Consider the following 17,777-nt stretch of genomic DNA (forward strand, 5'->3'; position numbering starts at 1 on the left):
ATGCCCTGAGAAGGTGCCTCAGCCTTAAAAAGAGCTCCAATCCTCCTCCTACCACTCATCTCTATATTTCAGTTCCTGATCCAAAATACAAGCTTCCTCTGAGAAAAGCCCCTCAGAAAGACCACAGGATTCCAACTCTGTCCATCCTCTAGAGCTTCTTCACACACTCAACCATCTCACGAGCAGCCTTCCCAATGTCCAGTTCACCTTGCTAAGTGACCAGTCATCTGTTTGGCCAACAAGTTGCCTCAGAGCTCAGAACCTTCTAAACCAAAGGGCAAATGATGGCTCTACAAAGAATTAGCTTCCTTTTAACTTGACCAAGTCTGGATGAGCACTTAATGTGAGTTAACTCGGGAGGTGGCCATCTGTGCTGGCCTTTGGTGGCTTAACTAAGTCTGAGATGCTCAAAGTCTCACAGCTGATCTGCACACTTATTTGAGCAGCCTGGACCAAGTGCTAGTTAAGAATGGGCAGGAGTTCAACCTTCCCCCACTAAAATTCTGACTCTATCAACTTCTCATTATGCTCTAGACCCTGTAGTAGGAGACAACAGAGCCCCATATTCTTTTTGAAAATCATCTCCATCCTCACAGCCTGGAGACTGTAACCCTAGATTCTCTTTCAGGATCAACAGACAAGCTCTCCTTCCCTCAGTGACCAAATGTTCATCCTACCAACCCAACAGCACTATGCCATCTCACTAAACTCCTTGGCAACAGCCAAACAATGATCCAGCCCACATCCACCCATGGGAATCCCACCAGTAAATCCCAGTTTCTTTCCTTTTTATCCTGTAAGTGTAAATCCTGTAAGTCTCAGGATTTACACTGCTAGTGTTTGTAGATTTGGGCAGCAGCATTTGAGAACAGTTGAGATGTAATTCCCTTTACTATAATGTCAGATGTTGGGGAGACATCATGGTTCTCCTCTGTTAGTTCTTTCCATCTGTTCTCTGGTAAGAGTGTATACAAAACTGGCATTGGGAAATTGGAAATTTAGGAAGATACTTAAGGCAGCCAGCTGACAGGAAAATCAAAATATAATTTAAGGAATAAAACAAGACTATAAACCACATTTATAACTCTGTAGATAAATTAGAGTGATGGAAAAGAAAAATAATAATAAAAAATGAGGAAAATTCATCAGTAAAAGTTAAACAGCCCATTTGAAGGAACAGCCTTCAGAGGAACAGTGGGAACCTACCTCCCAAACAATTCAGGTTACCCATTTCTCGTTGCCACCATACATGAAGCTCTCAGCTCGCAAACACACTGAATGCAGAATGTGTATCACCACATTACCATGGCAACCACACATCACAGAACCTTCAGAATTAACTGGACTCTGCACAGGATGAGTCCAACTGCCACTGTCCAACTGCTACTGTGATTCTATGCACATGTTTGGCTTTTCAGAGTAAACATTTTATTTCAAAAATTGAATCTCAGACTCACACATTTCTCTCTGATTAGAAAATAATTTGTATGAATGAAAATGTTCTGTCCCCAAGTATAGCTGATAGTGAACATTTCGGGGTGAGGAGGGACAAATCTAACACATTGAGAATAAAAAGAGATTCTATTCTTGATTAGAATATCATCTTGGTACTGATCACAAGTTTGTGCTCCTAACACACAGTGAGGAGAGAAAGCCTTCCTGCAGGGCCACACAGGGAGAAAAGACAGACAAACAAAAAAAGGTGAGCACCCAGAAAAAATGTCAGCAAAGTGCTTTTCTAGGAAAGCTGAGGGAATGGCCTGGTTACTTCTGGGGTCAGAGTCTTTGTTCCTGAGGTCAGGTCATGGTCAGGGCATGATGTTCTTGTGGTGGTGGTGGTGGTTTAGTCACTGAGTCAAGTCTGACTCTTGCGGCCCCATGGACTGTAGCCTGCCGGGCTCCTTTGTCTATGGGATTCTCCAGGTAAGAATACTGGAGTGGCTTGCCATTTCCTTCTCCAGGGGACCTTCCCAACCCAAGAATCAAACCCTGGTCCCCTGCACTGCAGACAGGTTCTTTACTTATGGAGCTATGAGGGAAACCCTAATGTTGCTGTAAACCTCCCCCCAAATCAAATGCTACTCTCAGTTCTGACAAGAAGGCATCAGGTCCCAGGCACCACCCTCTATTTCTGGGGTCCAGGCCCAGGCCAGGAGGAGGGGGTCCTGGGTGGGCAGGGTATCCGGCACCCAGTCGGGGCCCTATGTCCAGTGCCCGGCCCTGGCTGAGGGGGCGGGTCTCAGTGGGCAGCACCTCAGAGCCAAGTCCCAGACCCCATCCAACTTCCATCTCTCTCAGTGCCTGGCGCCCAGGACCCAGCCAGGCCTCAGGCTGTTCATTTAAGCTGCAGAGACACACTTGTAGCAATTTCCAACTGGGTTAATCTTTAGTTCACAACAATTACTCTCTTTGAAAGAAGTCCCAACCGCAGAGGCAAGCCTGAAATGATGTGTAAGATCCTTGCACACCAACCTAACCTCCTGCCACCTCTTGGGGGTGGACAACCGATCAGTGCTGGAACAAGTGTGGAAATGTGAATGGAGAGACAGGAGCTGGGAAACTCTTTCCTTAGTAGCCAGGGTCATATCCTCCAGCTGCCCAGGGCTCTGGGGACCATGCCCAGATCATTCTCTGCAGCGTATAGGTCATGGAGGCAGGGAATGGGGAGAGGTTCACTGCTTTGTATTGGGAAGACCCCCTGGAGAAGGCAAAGGCTACCCAATCCATCATTCTTGCCTGGAGAATGCCATGGACTGTATAGTCCATGGGGTTGCAAAGAGTCAGACACGACTGAACGACTTTCACTTTCACTTCAGCAGCTTTGTGGCCTGGATCTGGCCTGTGGGCCCCCGTGGCAAGGGCTCTGGGACTCTGTGGGACACAGTCCCCAAACTGTCCTGGGCCTTTATCTCACCCACCTGCCCTGAGGCCTGAGGGCCTGGATAGTGCATGGAGAAGGCCTCTGTCCCAGACTCATCAGACTCTGGAGAGGACTGCTGACAGGTTTCCTGTTGGTGGAGCATGACCTCTAACCCTAGTCTAAGGGTCTCGCTAAAGGTCTTACGATATTGACTGTGCATCCACCCCACCCCTAGTACAGTCTCCTCCACCCATTTCTACTCTTTCCGAGTCCCCAGACTTCCCTAGAAGAAACAAAGCCTAAGATTTAATCTTATACATCAGTGTCTCTTTTGCTGTCTTTTGGACTCTGTGGGAGAGGGAGAGGGTGGGATGATTTGGGAGAATGGCATTGAAACATGTATAATATCATATATGAAACGAGTCACCAGTCCAGGTTCGATGCACGATACTGGATGCTTGGGGCTGGTGCACAGGGACGACCCAGAGGGATGGTATGGGGAGGGAGGAAGGAGGAGGGTTCAGGATGGGGAACAAATGTATACCTGTGCCGGATTCATTTTGATATATGGCAAAACCAATACAATATTGTAAAGTTAAAAAAAAATAAAATAAAAAGACTTTCCAAAAAAAAACCACAAAGATTTAATCTTATAAACAAAATTAAGTTTCATACCTAATGTATCCACTTGTACTCTTTATTTGGAGCCCCGTAAATTCTTCTCACAAAAATGAACGTTTTTGTTGTGTGTTGCAAGCGTGTTTTCAATTTATCACTACCTTTAATTTTTTTTTAATTTTTATTTGATTTTGTCTGTGCTAGGTCTTCCTTGTCATGCTTGTCTTCTCTCTAGCTGTCCTGAGTAGGGACTTCTCTCTTGTTGTGGAGCACAGGCTCTAGGTGCACAGGCTTCAGTAGCTGTAACTCGCAGGCTCTAGAGCCCTGGGTCAGTAGCTGTGGTGCACAGGCTAGTTGCTCAGCGGCATGTGGGATCTTCCTAGACCAGGGATCAGATCCATGTCCCCTGCACTGGCAGGAAGATTCTTAACCCCTGGGCCACTAAGGAAGTCCCATCACTGTCTTTTTATTATGGTTACTTTTACTTATATCATGAAGACATTTACTTTCAAAAACGTCAGTAATTTAAATATTTTTGTTATTTTGATTGTTAGAAGGAAAAGGGGAAGGATGTTATGACTAATATTTTTATTAAGGCCCAAATACTCCTTTAAAAATATTTTAATAAATAGGAAAATAACAGCAGATGTTTAAAGACAATTTTTCTATTAAACAATTCTAAATATTTCTAAAGATGTTTGTCAAAATGGACTAATTAATTTTTTAGAGTAATGATAGAAAATTTCCTGATACAGGAAATATACTTATCCTGATACAGTCATAAATGGAACGGAGTATTTTGTAAAGCACATGTGATAATTTATGTCTCAAAAACTTGAAAACATTTTGGAAGTGATAATGATGGTATATCAATGATTAAGTCATTTTAACAAATTTCATTCACAATGTGTCTATTCATCAGATAATGAACTTGCAGTTGTTTTCTGAGACAAGAGGGGCACATTCAATTCATGTTAGTTAAAGAACTTTAAAAGAATTTGTGATTAAATTTGTTATGTCCTATTAATGATTTAAATGGTGGAGAATTCACTAAGTTTTAATACAGCTCCAATTTGCCAAGTTTATTTGTATTTCTTTGACCAAGCAACATATTGGACTTTTTGAAAGTTCTCCTATAGTTGATTTAAGAACTATTTATAAAAGTTGGTGAATATTTATAATAATTATACAGGATAAATTATGTAAAACAAGGAAATGGGACCAACTTAGAGAATATCACTCTGTAAAGTGCATAGTGCCTCAAACATCCTAACTAAATTCTGCTGACTCTAAGTAGTGTGAGCTATTCTTGTTATGGACTAAACCTCTGTGTCCGCACATAAATTTATATGTCGAAACCCTGACCTCCAGTGAGATGGTCCCAGGAGGTGGGGCCTTTGGGAGGTAATTACATCATGAGGGTGGAGTCCCCATGACATTACCATCTTTCTACAAAGAGGAATAGAGCTCATCCTTTCTCTCTTTCTGCCACATGAAGATAAATGAGAAGGTGGCAAAATCTAAGGAAGACACATTCACCAGAACCTGACCTTGCTGAATCCTGACCTTGACTCTCAACCTTTAGACTATGAGAAACAAATAATTATTGTATAAGCACCCTCATCCAAGGTATTCTGTTACTGCACCCCTAACTGACTGAAGCACCTATCATTATGGATTTTGAGAGTAAAAGTTATCTTTAGCTATTTAGTTAATAGAAAGGAGCCACAGATGCTCCCAAAAACATTGCACTGGAAAGAGTTAAATAGGCAAGGAAAACTTTATTCAAGACATTGTGATAAAGGTCAAGACTATTGCAAGGAGAAAGACTGAACTCAAGTCCCCTGAAACAAGTGACTGGGGATAGGGGGATTTGTAAACACTGAGTGAGCTAATGAGAACATAACACAGGCCCTCAGCCTCAAGCTTCCCATCTGTGCTTAGTCATTGGCACTTGTGGAAATGAAGCTTCCGCCTTTCCACACAGACTGGGACAAAGGGACCCATTTTTCAGATGATCACTTTTAGGAAGGCGGGCTCACAGGTTCTCGAGAAAGACATTCCTGGGTTGTAAAATGTTCACAGATCATCATGGTAGAGAAGGAACTCACACACCTTCTAAAGTAGATGGTCAAAGAATAAGGAGATCAAGAAAAAGTGTCTGGAATAAATTGGGAGGTTGGGATTTATATTTACACACTGTTGTATACAAAGTAGACAACTAATAAGGCTCTACTCTACAACACAGGGGACTCTCTTCAATACTCTATGTGCTGTGCTTAGTCAATCAGTCGTGCCCAAATCTTTGTGTCCCCATTGAGTGTAATCCATCAGGCTCCTCTGTCAATACTCTACAATGGATATGTATATGTGTGTATATATATATATATATATATATATATATATATATATAAAGAGTCTAAAATAAGTGTATATATGTAACTGATTCACTGTGGTGTGCAGCAGAGACTAGCATGACATTGTAAAGCAACTGTACTCCAAGATGAATTAGTTTTTAAGTGTCTGAAGTTTATACAAACTGTGGGGACTGTTAAGACCCTTTTTGTAAAGCCCTAGTTCTTGCTTATTAACTCTTGATAGAAAGGCAAAAATAAACAAAAGAAAATCTGTTGATCTGGTAGACATGTACTGCTAATCATTTTACATTGTGGTTTATTCATGAAGAACCTTTGAATAAACGAAACAGTAAAAATAATCCCTCAGCCTTCTTGATAATACCTTTTTATTAATACATACTTTACAATTCTACATTTTAATGAAGGACAAATATGATAATTACAACAAATCAAATCTTTTGGATATTTTGCCCAATGATATTAGAGTATATATTATAATGACTAATCTTGTAATGGTAACAGTGTGAGGGGCTAGAAGTCATGCCAGATTGCTATCAGCTTGGGATCCCTCTGAGACACCCAGACCCCTGAACAAATACAGATATGTGCTTATTCCTATTTGCAAGCGTATTAGCCAGGGTAAAATTGAAGAAAATTTACTAAAATACAGTTTCTTGTTGTTGTTCAGTCACTAAGTCATGTCCAGTTCTTCGCAACCCCATGGACTGCAATATGCCCAACTTCCCTGTCCTTCACTGTTTCTGGACTTTGCTCAAATTCATGTCCATTGAGTCAGTGATGCTAACTAACTACCTCTGACTACCTCATCCTTTGCTGCCCTCTTCTCCTTTTGTCTTCAATCTATATCAGCATCAGGGACTTTTCCAATGAGTCTGATCTTCAAAACAGGTGGGTAAAATATTGGCATTTCAACTTCAGTCATTCCAATGAGTATTTGACATTGATTTCCTTTAAGAGCGACTGGCTTGATCCCCTTGCAGTCAAATGGACTCTCAAGAGTCTTCTCCAACACCACAGTTCAAAAGCATCAACTCTTTGGTGCTCAGCCTTCTTTACAGTTGAACTCTCACATCCACACATGACTACTGGAAAACCATAGCCTTCACTATATGGAGCTTGGTTGGTAAAGAGATGTCTCTGCTTTTCAATACACTGTCTAGGTTTTCTTTCAAGGAGCTTGGTTGGTAAAGTGATGTCTCTGCTTTTCAATACACTGTCATAGCTTTTCTTTCAAGGAGCAAGTGTCTTAATTTCATGGCTGCAGTCACTGTCTGCAGTCACTTTGGAGCCCTCCAAACAGCAGAGACAATTATTTGCCAACAAGGGTCCGTCTAGTCAAGGCTATGGTTTTTCCAGTGGTCATGTATGGATGTGAGAGTTGGACTGTGAAGGAAGCTGAGTGTCAAAATATTGATACTTTTGAACTGTGGTGTTGGAGAAGATTCTTGAGAGTCCCTTGGACTGCAAGGAGATCCAACCAGTCCATTCTAAAGGACATCAGCCCTGGCTGTTCTTTGGAAGGAATGATGCTAAAGCTGAAACTCCAGTACTTTCGCTACCTCATGCAAAGAGTTGACTCATTGGAAAAGACTCTGATGCTGGGAGGGACTGGAAGCAAGAGGAAAAGGGGACAACAGAGGATGAGATGACTGGATGGCATCACTGACTTAATGGACATGAGTGTGAGTGAACTCTGGGAACTGGTGATGGACAGGGAGGCCTGGCATGCTGCGATTCATGGGGTTGCAAAGAGTCAGACATGAGTGAATGACTGAACTGAACTGAAAATAAAATCTCATTGTTTCCATTGTTTCCCCATCTATTTCTTATGGAGTGGTGGGACCGGATGCCATTCAGTTCAGTTCAGTTTAGTCACTCAGTCGTATCTGACTCTTTGCTATCCCATGGACTGCAGCACACCCGGCCTCCCTGTCCATCACCAACTCCCAGAGTTTACTCAAACTCATGCCCATTGAGTCAGTGATGCCATCCAACCATCTCATCTTCAGTCGACCCCTTCTCCTCTTGCCCTCAGTCTTTCCCAACATCAGGGTCTTTTCAAATGAGTCAGCTCTTCGCATCAAGTGGCCAAAGTACTGGAGATTCAGCTTCAACATCAGTCCTTCCAATGAATATTCGGACTGATTTCTTTTAGATGGACTGGTTGGATCTCCTTGCAGTCCAAGGGACTCTTAAGAGTCTTCTCCAACACCACAGTTCAAAAACATCAATTCTTCAGTGCTCAGCTTTCCTTAGAGTTAAAATCTAATGTCCATACATGACTACTAGAAAAACCATAGCCTTGACTAGACGGACCTTTGTTGGCAAAGTAATGTCTCTGCTTTTTAACATGCTGTCTAGGTTGTTCATTATCTTAATGATAATATCAGATACCATTATCTTAATTTCTTCAATGCTGAGGTTTAAGCTAGCATTTTTTTTTTTTACTCTCGTCTTTCACCTTTAGTTCCTTTTTGCTTTCTACCATGACTGGTTTTGCAATAGAAATTACTAGGCAGTCAGTGTAAAACTCTGAAACCTCAGTCTTGTTTTCAGTAAACGTCCTGCTCCCTTGTCCTGAATTCTTGGAATGTGTCTTTAGTCTGATCAATTTTCAGCACTCAGATCCAAAGAAGAGCATCAATTAAATTCTGTTCCATATGCTTGAGGGAGAAACAATGGTGATCATTAATCTTAAGCCCATACCTCTGGCCCATAGTAAAATGGACAGAGGGCATGAAAAAGGGCAGTGACTTAATCCAAGGATCAAAAGAAGTCATAAAGATGATGTTAAGTATCTTGACCATTTGAAGTGAATGTTTAGAAATAATGTGATTTGCTCCTGCTAAGTCGCTTCAGTCGAGTCCGACTCTGTGTGACCCCATAGACGGCAGCCCACCAGGCTGCCCCGTCCCTGGGATTCTCCAGGCAAGAACACTGGAGTGGGTTGCCATTTCCTTCTCCAATGCATGAAAGTGAAAAGTGAAAGTGAAGTCGCTCAGTTGCGACCCCTTGGACTGCAGCCCACCAGGCTCCTCTGTCCATGGGATTTTCCAGGCAAGAGTACTGGAGTGGGGTGCCATTGCCTTCTCCGAATGTGATTTAAAGGAAGGATATAAAAACCACCTTGGGGATTCTTTACCCCCTCTCTATGCTGAGTGTCTATGCTGAGAGCTTTGCAATTTCCTTCTCTTTAATAAATCTTATTCAGTTACTACCATGAGTGTTTGCATGTTCATGGATTCCATTCTTTGGCTGCGTGGACAACAACTCGGAATCCTGTCTCATCTTTTGGGGGCTTGTCTGGAAATCCTGAATGCCTACTCAAGGTAAGCACAGACACTCACTCTCAAATCTGTCATTCACTTCTCATTACCTAATCCAGCTGCATGATCTCTTGAGCCACTCTATTTCACAAGCCTGCCTGAGTTTCAAAGGCAGACAGCATTAGTATACAGTGGCCTTGGGTCTCGGTATTAGCCAGCAGATTGACCTGGGGTGCTGAGCAAAATCTCTGCTAGGCTGCTGCCTTAGTGAGAACTGCAGGACATCTACCATTTCTCTTTCCTAACATTTAGAGGTTATGAGAGTTTTCATTTAAGGTAGGATCATTTCGGAGTGTGTGTAAATACTACTAACCTTGTTCACTACATAGCTTGCTTTAGGGGAACTCCAGTTCAGGTACACCCAATGTTCAAGAGCACAGCAAGTCCACCAACTTAGGCTCTCACTCTATATCTCTAGGTGGAAAGGAAGATAGAGACAGGAAGAGGACAACAGTCCAGGGTAATCGGATAATGATGCTCAAGACCAGGTGCACTCCAGAGTTGAGGGAAGCATACTTTATTGGTGTTTCTTTTCTCCCACTGTGCAAGGTGGGGACACCCTCTATCAGAAGAACCAGAGAAAAGACGAAGAGCACTGGACGCTGGTCTTTTGTCTTTCAGATGGGAGCCACCTCTTCAAGACCTACACCCAGGTCAAAGCGGATGCCTTTGAAAAGTATACTGAAGAACTAGAAGAAGTTTGACCCTTAGACTTTGTTAAAGAAGTGTATGATCTTTTTCTGCACTAAGGCATAGCCTCAATAGGATCTATCTGATGGTGAAAAATGGCCCCCTGAGGGCTCATTTGATTATAATACCATCCTCCAACTAGACCTCTTTTGTTGACCAGAAGGAAAATGGTCAGCAGTGCCATGTATACAGGCTTTGTCTTGAGAGCAAACCCTCTTATCCAGGAGTTGTGGGCTTGCTACTTCCATGCTGCCTATAACTTCCTCCACGTCCTCAGGTCCAAACTGTCGCCCTTAACCAGAGCTGCCAAAACCTAGCCTGCAGGAGCCTCCACAATCTCTGGTAATGCCTTGGGCACCAGCAGCAGCTCCTACCCCAGTGGCTCCTAACCCAACACTGGTGATCTCTAGGCTATATCCTCCCCTCCTTCCATTACAAGAAGCTCCTAATGGGGACTTGGGAGCCACAGGAGTCCATGTTCCTTCCCCCCTCCGAGATTTAAGGCAAAGTAAATTAGACCTAGGAAGCTTTACTGAAGATCCTGACAATTATATAAGTGTTTTCCAGGGTCTAAACCAATCTTTGAAATGGCACGGAAAGATATTATGCTAATCCTGACTAGCACCCTTACTGACAATGAAAGAAATAGTAGTTAAAAATGCCCAGGGATGGGGAGATGAATAGTAAGCTATTGGCATGCAGTGGAGACCCGACAGTGAATCAGCCTGGTTACCTACTGTGCTCCAGACAGTGCCCATAGCCGATCCTAATTGGGCACATGACAAAGACAGTGATGACTGGAAGAGAGTTCACTTTATCACTAGCATTAGGGAAGACTTAAAAAAATCACGAGCTAAGCCCTTAGACTACTCCAAAGTATCTGGAGTGACTCAGGAAAAGGAGGAAATTCACACAGCTTTTCTGGAAAGGCTCAGGGAGGCACTGAAAAAGCACACTAATTTGGACCCAGATGCCCCAAACTTATTCTTAAAGACAAATTTATTACTCAGTCGACTCCAGATATTCAGAGGAAACTCTAAAAACTGGCCTTTGGCCCCCATATAGATTTAGAGGGCCTCGTTTAAGGAAAATAGTCTGGAGTTAAAACTCACCTCCAGGTCCTCCTCACCATTCTATGCAAAACAAAGAACTCTGACCTGAAGAAAAAAAATGGACAATAAGGTTGATCATGCCCAGCTCCTAGCTGGTCCCAGCTGGTCTCCAGAATTCCTTGCCCCAGCCGTTTATGAAATAACTACTCTGAACACTTCCCTGGCTTCCCTGTGGCTCAGATGGTAAAGCGTCTGCCTACAATGCAGGAGACCTGGGTTCAATCCCTGGGTTGGGAAGATCTCCTGGAGAAGGAAATGGCAACCCATTCCAGTATTCTTGCCTGGAAAATCCCATGGACAGAGGAGCCTGATAGGGCTACAGTCCATGGGGTGCAAGAGTTGAACACGACTGAGCGACCTCACTCACTCCAAATAATCTTGGAGAAGAACAGGCCCCCTTAACAGTAAATGCCCACATATATGCCCATATATACTTACTCTTTTCTTGGGGTAGTGCAGCAGCTCACAATCTGACTGCTGCTCCTTCTTGCCTCATTAAAGGTGAATGTTCCCTAAAGTGCCGGTCTCCTTCTTTTTCTGAACCTTGCCTCTTCCAACTCCCTTACCCTACACTGTTAAGAGCTGCCACATCAGTACTCCTAAACAGAAATCAGGAAGAACTTAAAGAAAAAGAGAATAGAGATAAGAGAAAGGCCAAAGCTCTCATTATGGCCCTACAGGGAGTTAACTTTAGGGCTACAAATGTGGGAGGACAAAAGCAAAAACCTGGCGTCTGTTTTTGTTGTGGCAAGAATGGACACTTTAAGGGACAATGCCCCCAAGGCAAGCAGAGGCCACCACCAAGGCCTTGCCCCACTTGCAAGGGAGATCACTGGGAGAGTAATATCCCCAGGGACGTAGGTTTCAGGGGTCAGAAACTCAGACACAAGACCAAGATTCACGGGGCCCAGGGCTTCCCACTTTGGCTTCTGTCCTCATTACCACACAGGAGCCTCAGGTGACTCTAACTAGAAGAGGCCATCCTGTTAAATTCCTACTGGATACAGGAGCCACTTTCTCAACCCTCCTGTGTAATCCGGGTCCTCCTTCTACTAAGTCAGCTACTAAAGGTGGCATTTCTGGAAAGCCAATTACAAAATTCTTTACACAACAGTTGAGTTGTAACTGGGATTCTCTTCCTTTTTCTCATGTGTATATGTGCATGTGCTCAGTCGTGTCTGCAGCTCTGACTTTATGACCCCAGGGACTGCAGCCCGCCAGACTCCTCTGTCCAACGGATTTTTCAGGCAAGAATACAGGAGGATGTTGCCATTTCCTCCTCCAGGGGATCTCCCCCACTCAGGGATCGAATTTGCATCTTTTGCAACTGCCTGCATTAGCAGGCTGATTTTTTTCTACTGCGCCACCTGGGAATCCCAAGTGAGCACAGGGCGCCTGGCGTGCTGGGCGTGGGGTGAAGGGCAGTGGCACCGAAACTCCACGAGGTGAGGAAGGCGGAGGGCGATCACCCCAGGCCGGCCGACTGTCTCCTCCCACGGCGAGGCCAAAGAATCCCCCACACTCCATCCAGGAGGGATGTGGTGTCCTGCCCCAAAGCTCTGTTGGGGAGACTGTCCTCGAGGGCCCGGTGGGCTGGAAGTGGGGCTAAGGACACCAGCCGGGCACATCGGAGACGGCCGTGGCACCCTCACTTTCACCCCCCTGGGGGTGGCGGTATACGCATGGTAGCCAGCCCGTGACCCGCGCACACTGGGACAAGCGCACCGCAGGGGGCACAGGCGCTCCTCCTGGTCCAGCACGCAACAACGTCGGCGGACAGAAGGCGGCAAAGGGCAATGGAGCGGGTGCAAGGCGGGCCGGGAAAGTGAGACGCACCAAGGCGTAGCCGCAGGGATGAGAGGACAGGACGGACGAGGCACCAACGGAGTGCGGCCACACGTAGGCCCGCGTGGCAAAGACGCGGCAGAGGTACAGACCCGACGGTGGAGGTGGGGTGGCCGCGAGCGACAGTGAGGGGCCCGGAAGCCATTCAAAACGACCCGGAAGCAAAGCAGCTACCGCGTCACGCCACGGAATCTCACCGCCAGAAGCCTCCAGCACAGGAGCGGTCCCTGGCACCCAGGACGTCTACTGCCCTTCCTGGTCCCCATGGGGCCCCACTCTCCAGGCTTGCGCCCATCACCGCCAACACCCAGAGCCACAACTGGTCCTGGAGAACACTCTCCGGCTTCCCGCTGTGTACCAGCGCCTCCACAGCCCTCACGTGCAACTTGCTCTGCCCAGCCCTCACGTGCAACTTGCTCTGCCCAGCCCTCACGTGCAACTTGCTCTGCCCATCTTCCCCCCTTGGGGACCGAGAGCACTTCTCTGCCCAGAGATGCCACCAGCCATGGAGGCCAGGGAAGGACACCACATGAGGTGAGACCGGATAGGACCTAAACCGGGTAAGGGGGTGCTGAGCGGTCACCTCTGTGGGGTGGGCCGGGAGCTGGGGAAAGCCGGAAGTGACAGGGAAGGGCAACAAACACGCACAGGGAGGGCCGGCAGAGAGGGGCACCAACGCTGTCTGGTGATCAGAAAGACGGAGTCACGGCCGGCCACCCAGTTTTCAAGTAGGAATATGGCTATTTTTAAACAAAATGGGTCCACACCTGTTAAAGGATTTTGAGAGGCAGATTGGAACCGCTCACCCTTACATATACTATCAGCTGAATGAGTAGAATGATTTGAATTTGTTTCATGAATATAAAGATATTTTGCTGCTTTGTTTTCCAAAGGTATACTACAGATTTACACTCCAAATAGTAACAGAGATGAATTTCAGGTGTTTAATGCATTCATCACCTTTTGGTAATTTTTTTTTCTTTTTTGTTTTATTCAACCTGTTGAGTATGTAATGGATCCTAGTTTTCTTGAATACATATTTTTTCCTGATGACTAATGATATTATGCAGGTAAGTTTTGTGGTCATCCCTTTATTTTTGCCAACTTTTGTTGTGTTATTTGCCTTCAGATCAGATCCGATCAGTCGCTCAGTCGTGTCCGACTCTTTGCCACCCCATGAATCGCAGCACGCCAGGTCTCCCTGTCCATCACCAACTCCTGGAGTTCACTCAGACTCACGTCCATCGAGTCAGTGATGCCATCCAGCCATCTCATCCTCTGTCGTCCCCTTCTCCTCTTGCCCCCAATCCCTCCCAGCATCAGAGACTTTTCCAATGAGTCGACTCTTCGCATGAGGTGGCCAAAGTACTGGAGTTTCAGCTTTAGCATCATTCCTTCCAAAGAAATCCCAGGACTAATCTCCTTCAGAATGGACTGGTTGGATGTCCTTGCAGTCCAAGGGACTGTCAAGAGTCTTCTCCAACACCACAGTTCAAAAGCATCAATTCTTTAGCGCTGAGGCTTCTTCACAGTCCAACTCTCACATCCATACATGACCACAGGAAAAACCATAGCCTTGACTAGATGAACCTTTGTTGGCAAAGTAATATCTCTACTTTTGAATATGCTCTCTAGGTTGGTCATAACTTTCCTTCCAAGGAGTAAGCGTCTTTTAGTTTCATTGCTGCAGTCACCATCTGTAGTGATTTTGGAGCCCAGAAAAATAAAGTCTGACACTGTTTGCACTGTTTCCCCATGTATTTCCCATGAAGTGATGGGACCGGATGCCATAATCTTCGTTTTCTGAATATTGAGCTTTAAGCCAACATTTTCACTCTCCAATTTAACTTTCATCAAGAGGCTTTTGAGTTCCTCTTCACTTTCTGCCATAAGGGTGGTGTCATCTGCATATCTGAGGTTATTCATATTTCTCCCGGCAATCTTGATTCCAGCTTGTGTTTCTTCCAGTCCAGCGTTTCTGATGATGTACTCTGCATATAAGTTAAATAAACAGGGTGGCAATATACAGCCTTGATGTAATCCTTTTCCTATTTGGAACCAGTCTGTTGTTCCATGTCCAGTTCTAACTGTTGCTTCCTGACCTGCATACAAATTTATCAAGAGGCAGGTCAGGTGGTCTGGTATTCCCATCTCTTTCAGAATTTTTCCACAGTTTATTGTGATCCGCACAGCCAAAGGCTTTGGCATAGTCAATAATGCAGAAATAGATGTTTCTCTGGAACTCTCTTGCTTTTTCCATGATCCAGCAGATGTTGGCAATTTGATCTCTGGTTCCTCTGCCTTTTCTAAAACCAGCTTGAATATCAGGAAGTTCATGGTTCACATATTGCTGAAGCCTGGCTTGGAGAATTTTGAGCATTACTTTACTACCATGTGAGATGAGTGCAATTGTGCGGTAGTTTGAGCATTCTTTGGCATTGCCTTTCTTTGGGATTGGAATGAAAACTGACCTTTTCCAGTCCTGTGGCCACTGCTGAATTTTCCAAAATTGCTGGCACATTGAGTGCAGCACTTTCACAGCATCATCTTTCAGGATTTGAAATAGCTCAACTGGAATCCTGTCACCTCCACTAGCTTTGTTCGTAGTGATGCTTCCTAAGGCCCACTTGACTTCACATTCCAGGATGTCTGGCTCTAGGTGAGTGATCACACCATCGTGATTATCTGGGTCGTGAACATCTTTTTTGTACAGTTCTTCTGTGTATTCTTGCCATCTCTTCTTATTATCTTCTGCTTCTGTTAGGTCCATACCATTTCTATCCTTTATTGAGCCCATCTTTGCATGAAATGTTCCTTTGGTATCTCTGATTTTCTTGAAGAGATCTCTAGTCTTTCCCATTCTGTTGTTTCCTCTATTTCTTTGCATTGATCGCTGAAGAAGGCTTTCTTATCTCTTCTTGCTCTTCTTTGGAACTCTGCATTCAGATGTTTATATCTCTCCTTTGCTCCTTTGCTTTTCGCTTCTCTTCTTTTCACAGCTCTTTGTAAGGCCTCCCTAGACAGCCATTTTGCTTTTTTGCATTTCTTTCCATGAGGATGGTCTTGATCCCTGTCTCCTGTACAATGTCACGAACCTCATTCCATAGTTCATCAGGCACTCTATCTATCAGATCTAGGCCCTTAAATCTATTTCTCACTTCCACTGTATAATCATAAGGGATTTGATTTAGGTTATTTCCCTTATTAGTACACTAAACTTCTTTATAATTGGGACTATGAGTCTTTTCTTAGAATAATATATATTTCAGATAACCTTCTTCATACTTTGGCCTGTGTATTTACTCACAAAATGCATTTGGTAAGCAGAAGTTCTTATTCATAATACATTTCAGTTCCTTGTATTTTCCTGTGTAATTATTACTTTTCAAATCCTGGTTAAGAAATAATTCCTACTCCAAGATTTTGAAAATGTTTCCTTATGCTTTATCTTCTAAGAGACAATTCTATTTTTATTTGCACTTATATCTATAATCTATCTAGAATATATTTATGTGTTTAGTGTGAGGTTGCTGTTGTTGTTTAGTCACTAAATCCAACTCTTTGTGACCCCATGGACTATAGCCCTCCAACCTCCTCTGTCCATGTAATTTTCCAGGCAAGAATACTGGAATGGGTTGCCATTTCCTCCTCCAAGGGATCTTCCCAACCCAGAAATAGAACCTGTGTCCCCTGTCTCCTGCTTGGCAGGTGGATCATTACCACTGAGCCACCTGGGAAGCCCTTAGTATGAGGTAGGTGGTTACATTATTATTATTTTTTCTGTCTACTTATTTAAACAAACTCACTCAATTTCCTAAAAATAGTACAATTTCCTCTCACTTCACTGCAGTGGAATATTTCTTACACATAACATAACTTTGTAAAGTATTAATATACGTTTGTCTGGCTTCTGTTTTATTCTGTTTTACTGGCCTTTTTGTTTCTTCCTGTTTTTACACTAATGCTTCACAATCTTATTTACCAATGGTTTATAAGAGCCTTGATATCTGGCGGTTAATGATGATAATACCAGCAATTGAGATACAAAATGGTTTTGCTTTATAGAATCTTTTCTTATGTTATTAAGTGGAAGAATTACTTGAGTATTAGTTAGTGTTAATTGCTCAGTCTTGTCTGACTTTTCAACCCCATGAGTTGTAGTTCACCAGGCTCCTCTGTCCATGGGGTTCTCCAGGTGAAAATACTGGAGTGAGTAGACTTTCCTTTCTCCAGAGGATCTTCCTTACCCAGGGTCTCTTACATTGCAAGCAGATTCTTTACTGTCTCAGCTGCCAGGGATTTATCTTCTTGCTAACATTTTGCCATTAAATAGCAGCTGTCTATCTCACTAGTAAGCTTTTTGCTATAAAGTTAATTTTACCTTCACTGATTGTTTCCAAATTTGATACTGTTAGGTAGAAAGTTAGGCATAGGCAATGAGGGGTGGCCTAGCTAAAAAAGATTCAAGCTGATCTCTATAAAGCCCACCCCAGACAAGCTCCAGTGTGGCCCAGGAGTGCTCACATATATGCTACAAAGTAACCACAGAGACTGCTCCAACTCTATGTATGTGCCCTTGAAACGCAAAGGATACAAAGAAACCACAGGACTTCTTCAACTCCTAGACACTTGCCCTTGATGCACAGTTGTGTCCTCAAGTGGCCTTTGGCAGATGGGAGCCTATTAAATGTTCATAAATATTCTATACATACATGCATTTGAGTAAAACATACTGAATTATGGAAAGATATGAGCAATACTGTATGCTGTTATGCAACTTGCAACTGTCAATCAAAACTGCTAGTCTATGTCCACCTAAATGAATATGCAAAAGCCCTTTCTTGAAAACCCTTCTTACCTCATCATTCCAGCAGCAGTGCCTCTCTTGCACCAGCCCATCTCTCCCTTGAGGTGTTCTTTCTGTTCTTTCTTTAATACACTTGTTTTT

At 44.0% G+C, this 17,777-nt stretch overlaps 1 long non-coding RNA gene across 1 annotated transcript; it reads left to right on the top strand.

Moving 5' to 3' along the window:
* The first annotated feature begins 13,009 nt into the window (after positions 1-13,009).
* LOC147357027 (uncharacterized) lies at positions 13,010-14,570 on the top strand. The gene is made up of 2 exons (XR_015143730.1): positions 13,010-13,363; positions 13,959-14,570. It is a non-coding gene; the product is annotated as an uncharacterized LOC147357027 (long non-coding RNA).
* The last annotated feature ends 3,207 nt before the right edge of the window (positions 14,571-17,777 follow it).

The sequence above is a fragment of the Bos grunniens genome, chromosome 16 (assembly GCF_055505025.1).
Source record: "Bos grunniens cultivar Pamir isolate PY7600 chromosome 16, Bosgru_T2T1.0, whole genome shotgun sequence".
In the NCBI taxonomy this organism is placed as follows: Eukaryota; Metazoa; Chordata; class Mammalia; order Artiodactyla; family Bovidae; genus Bos; species Bos grunniens.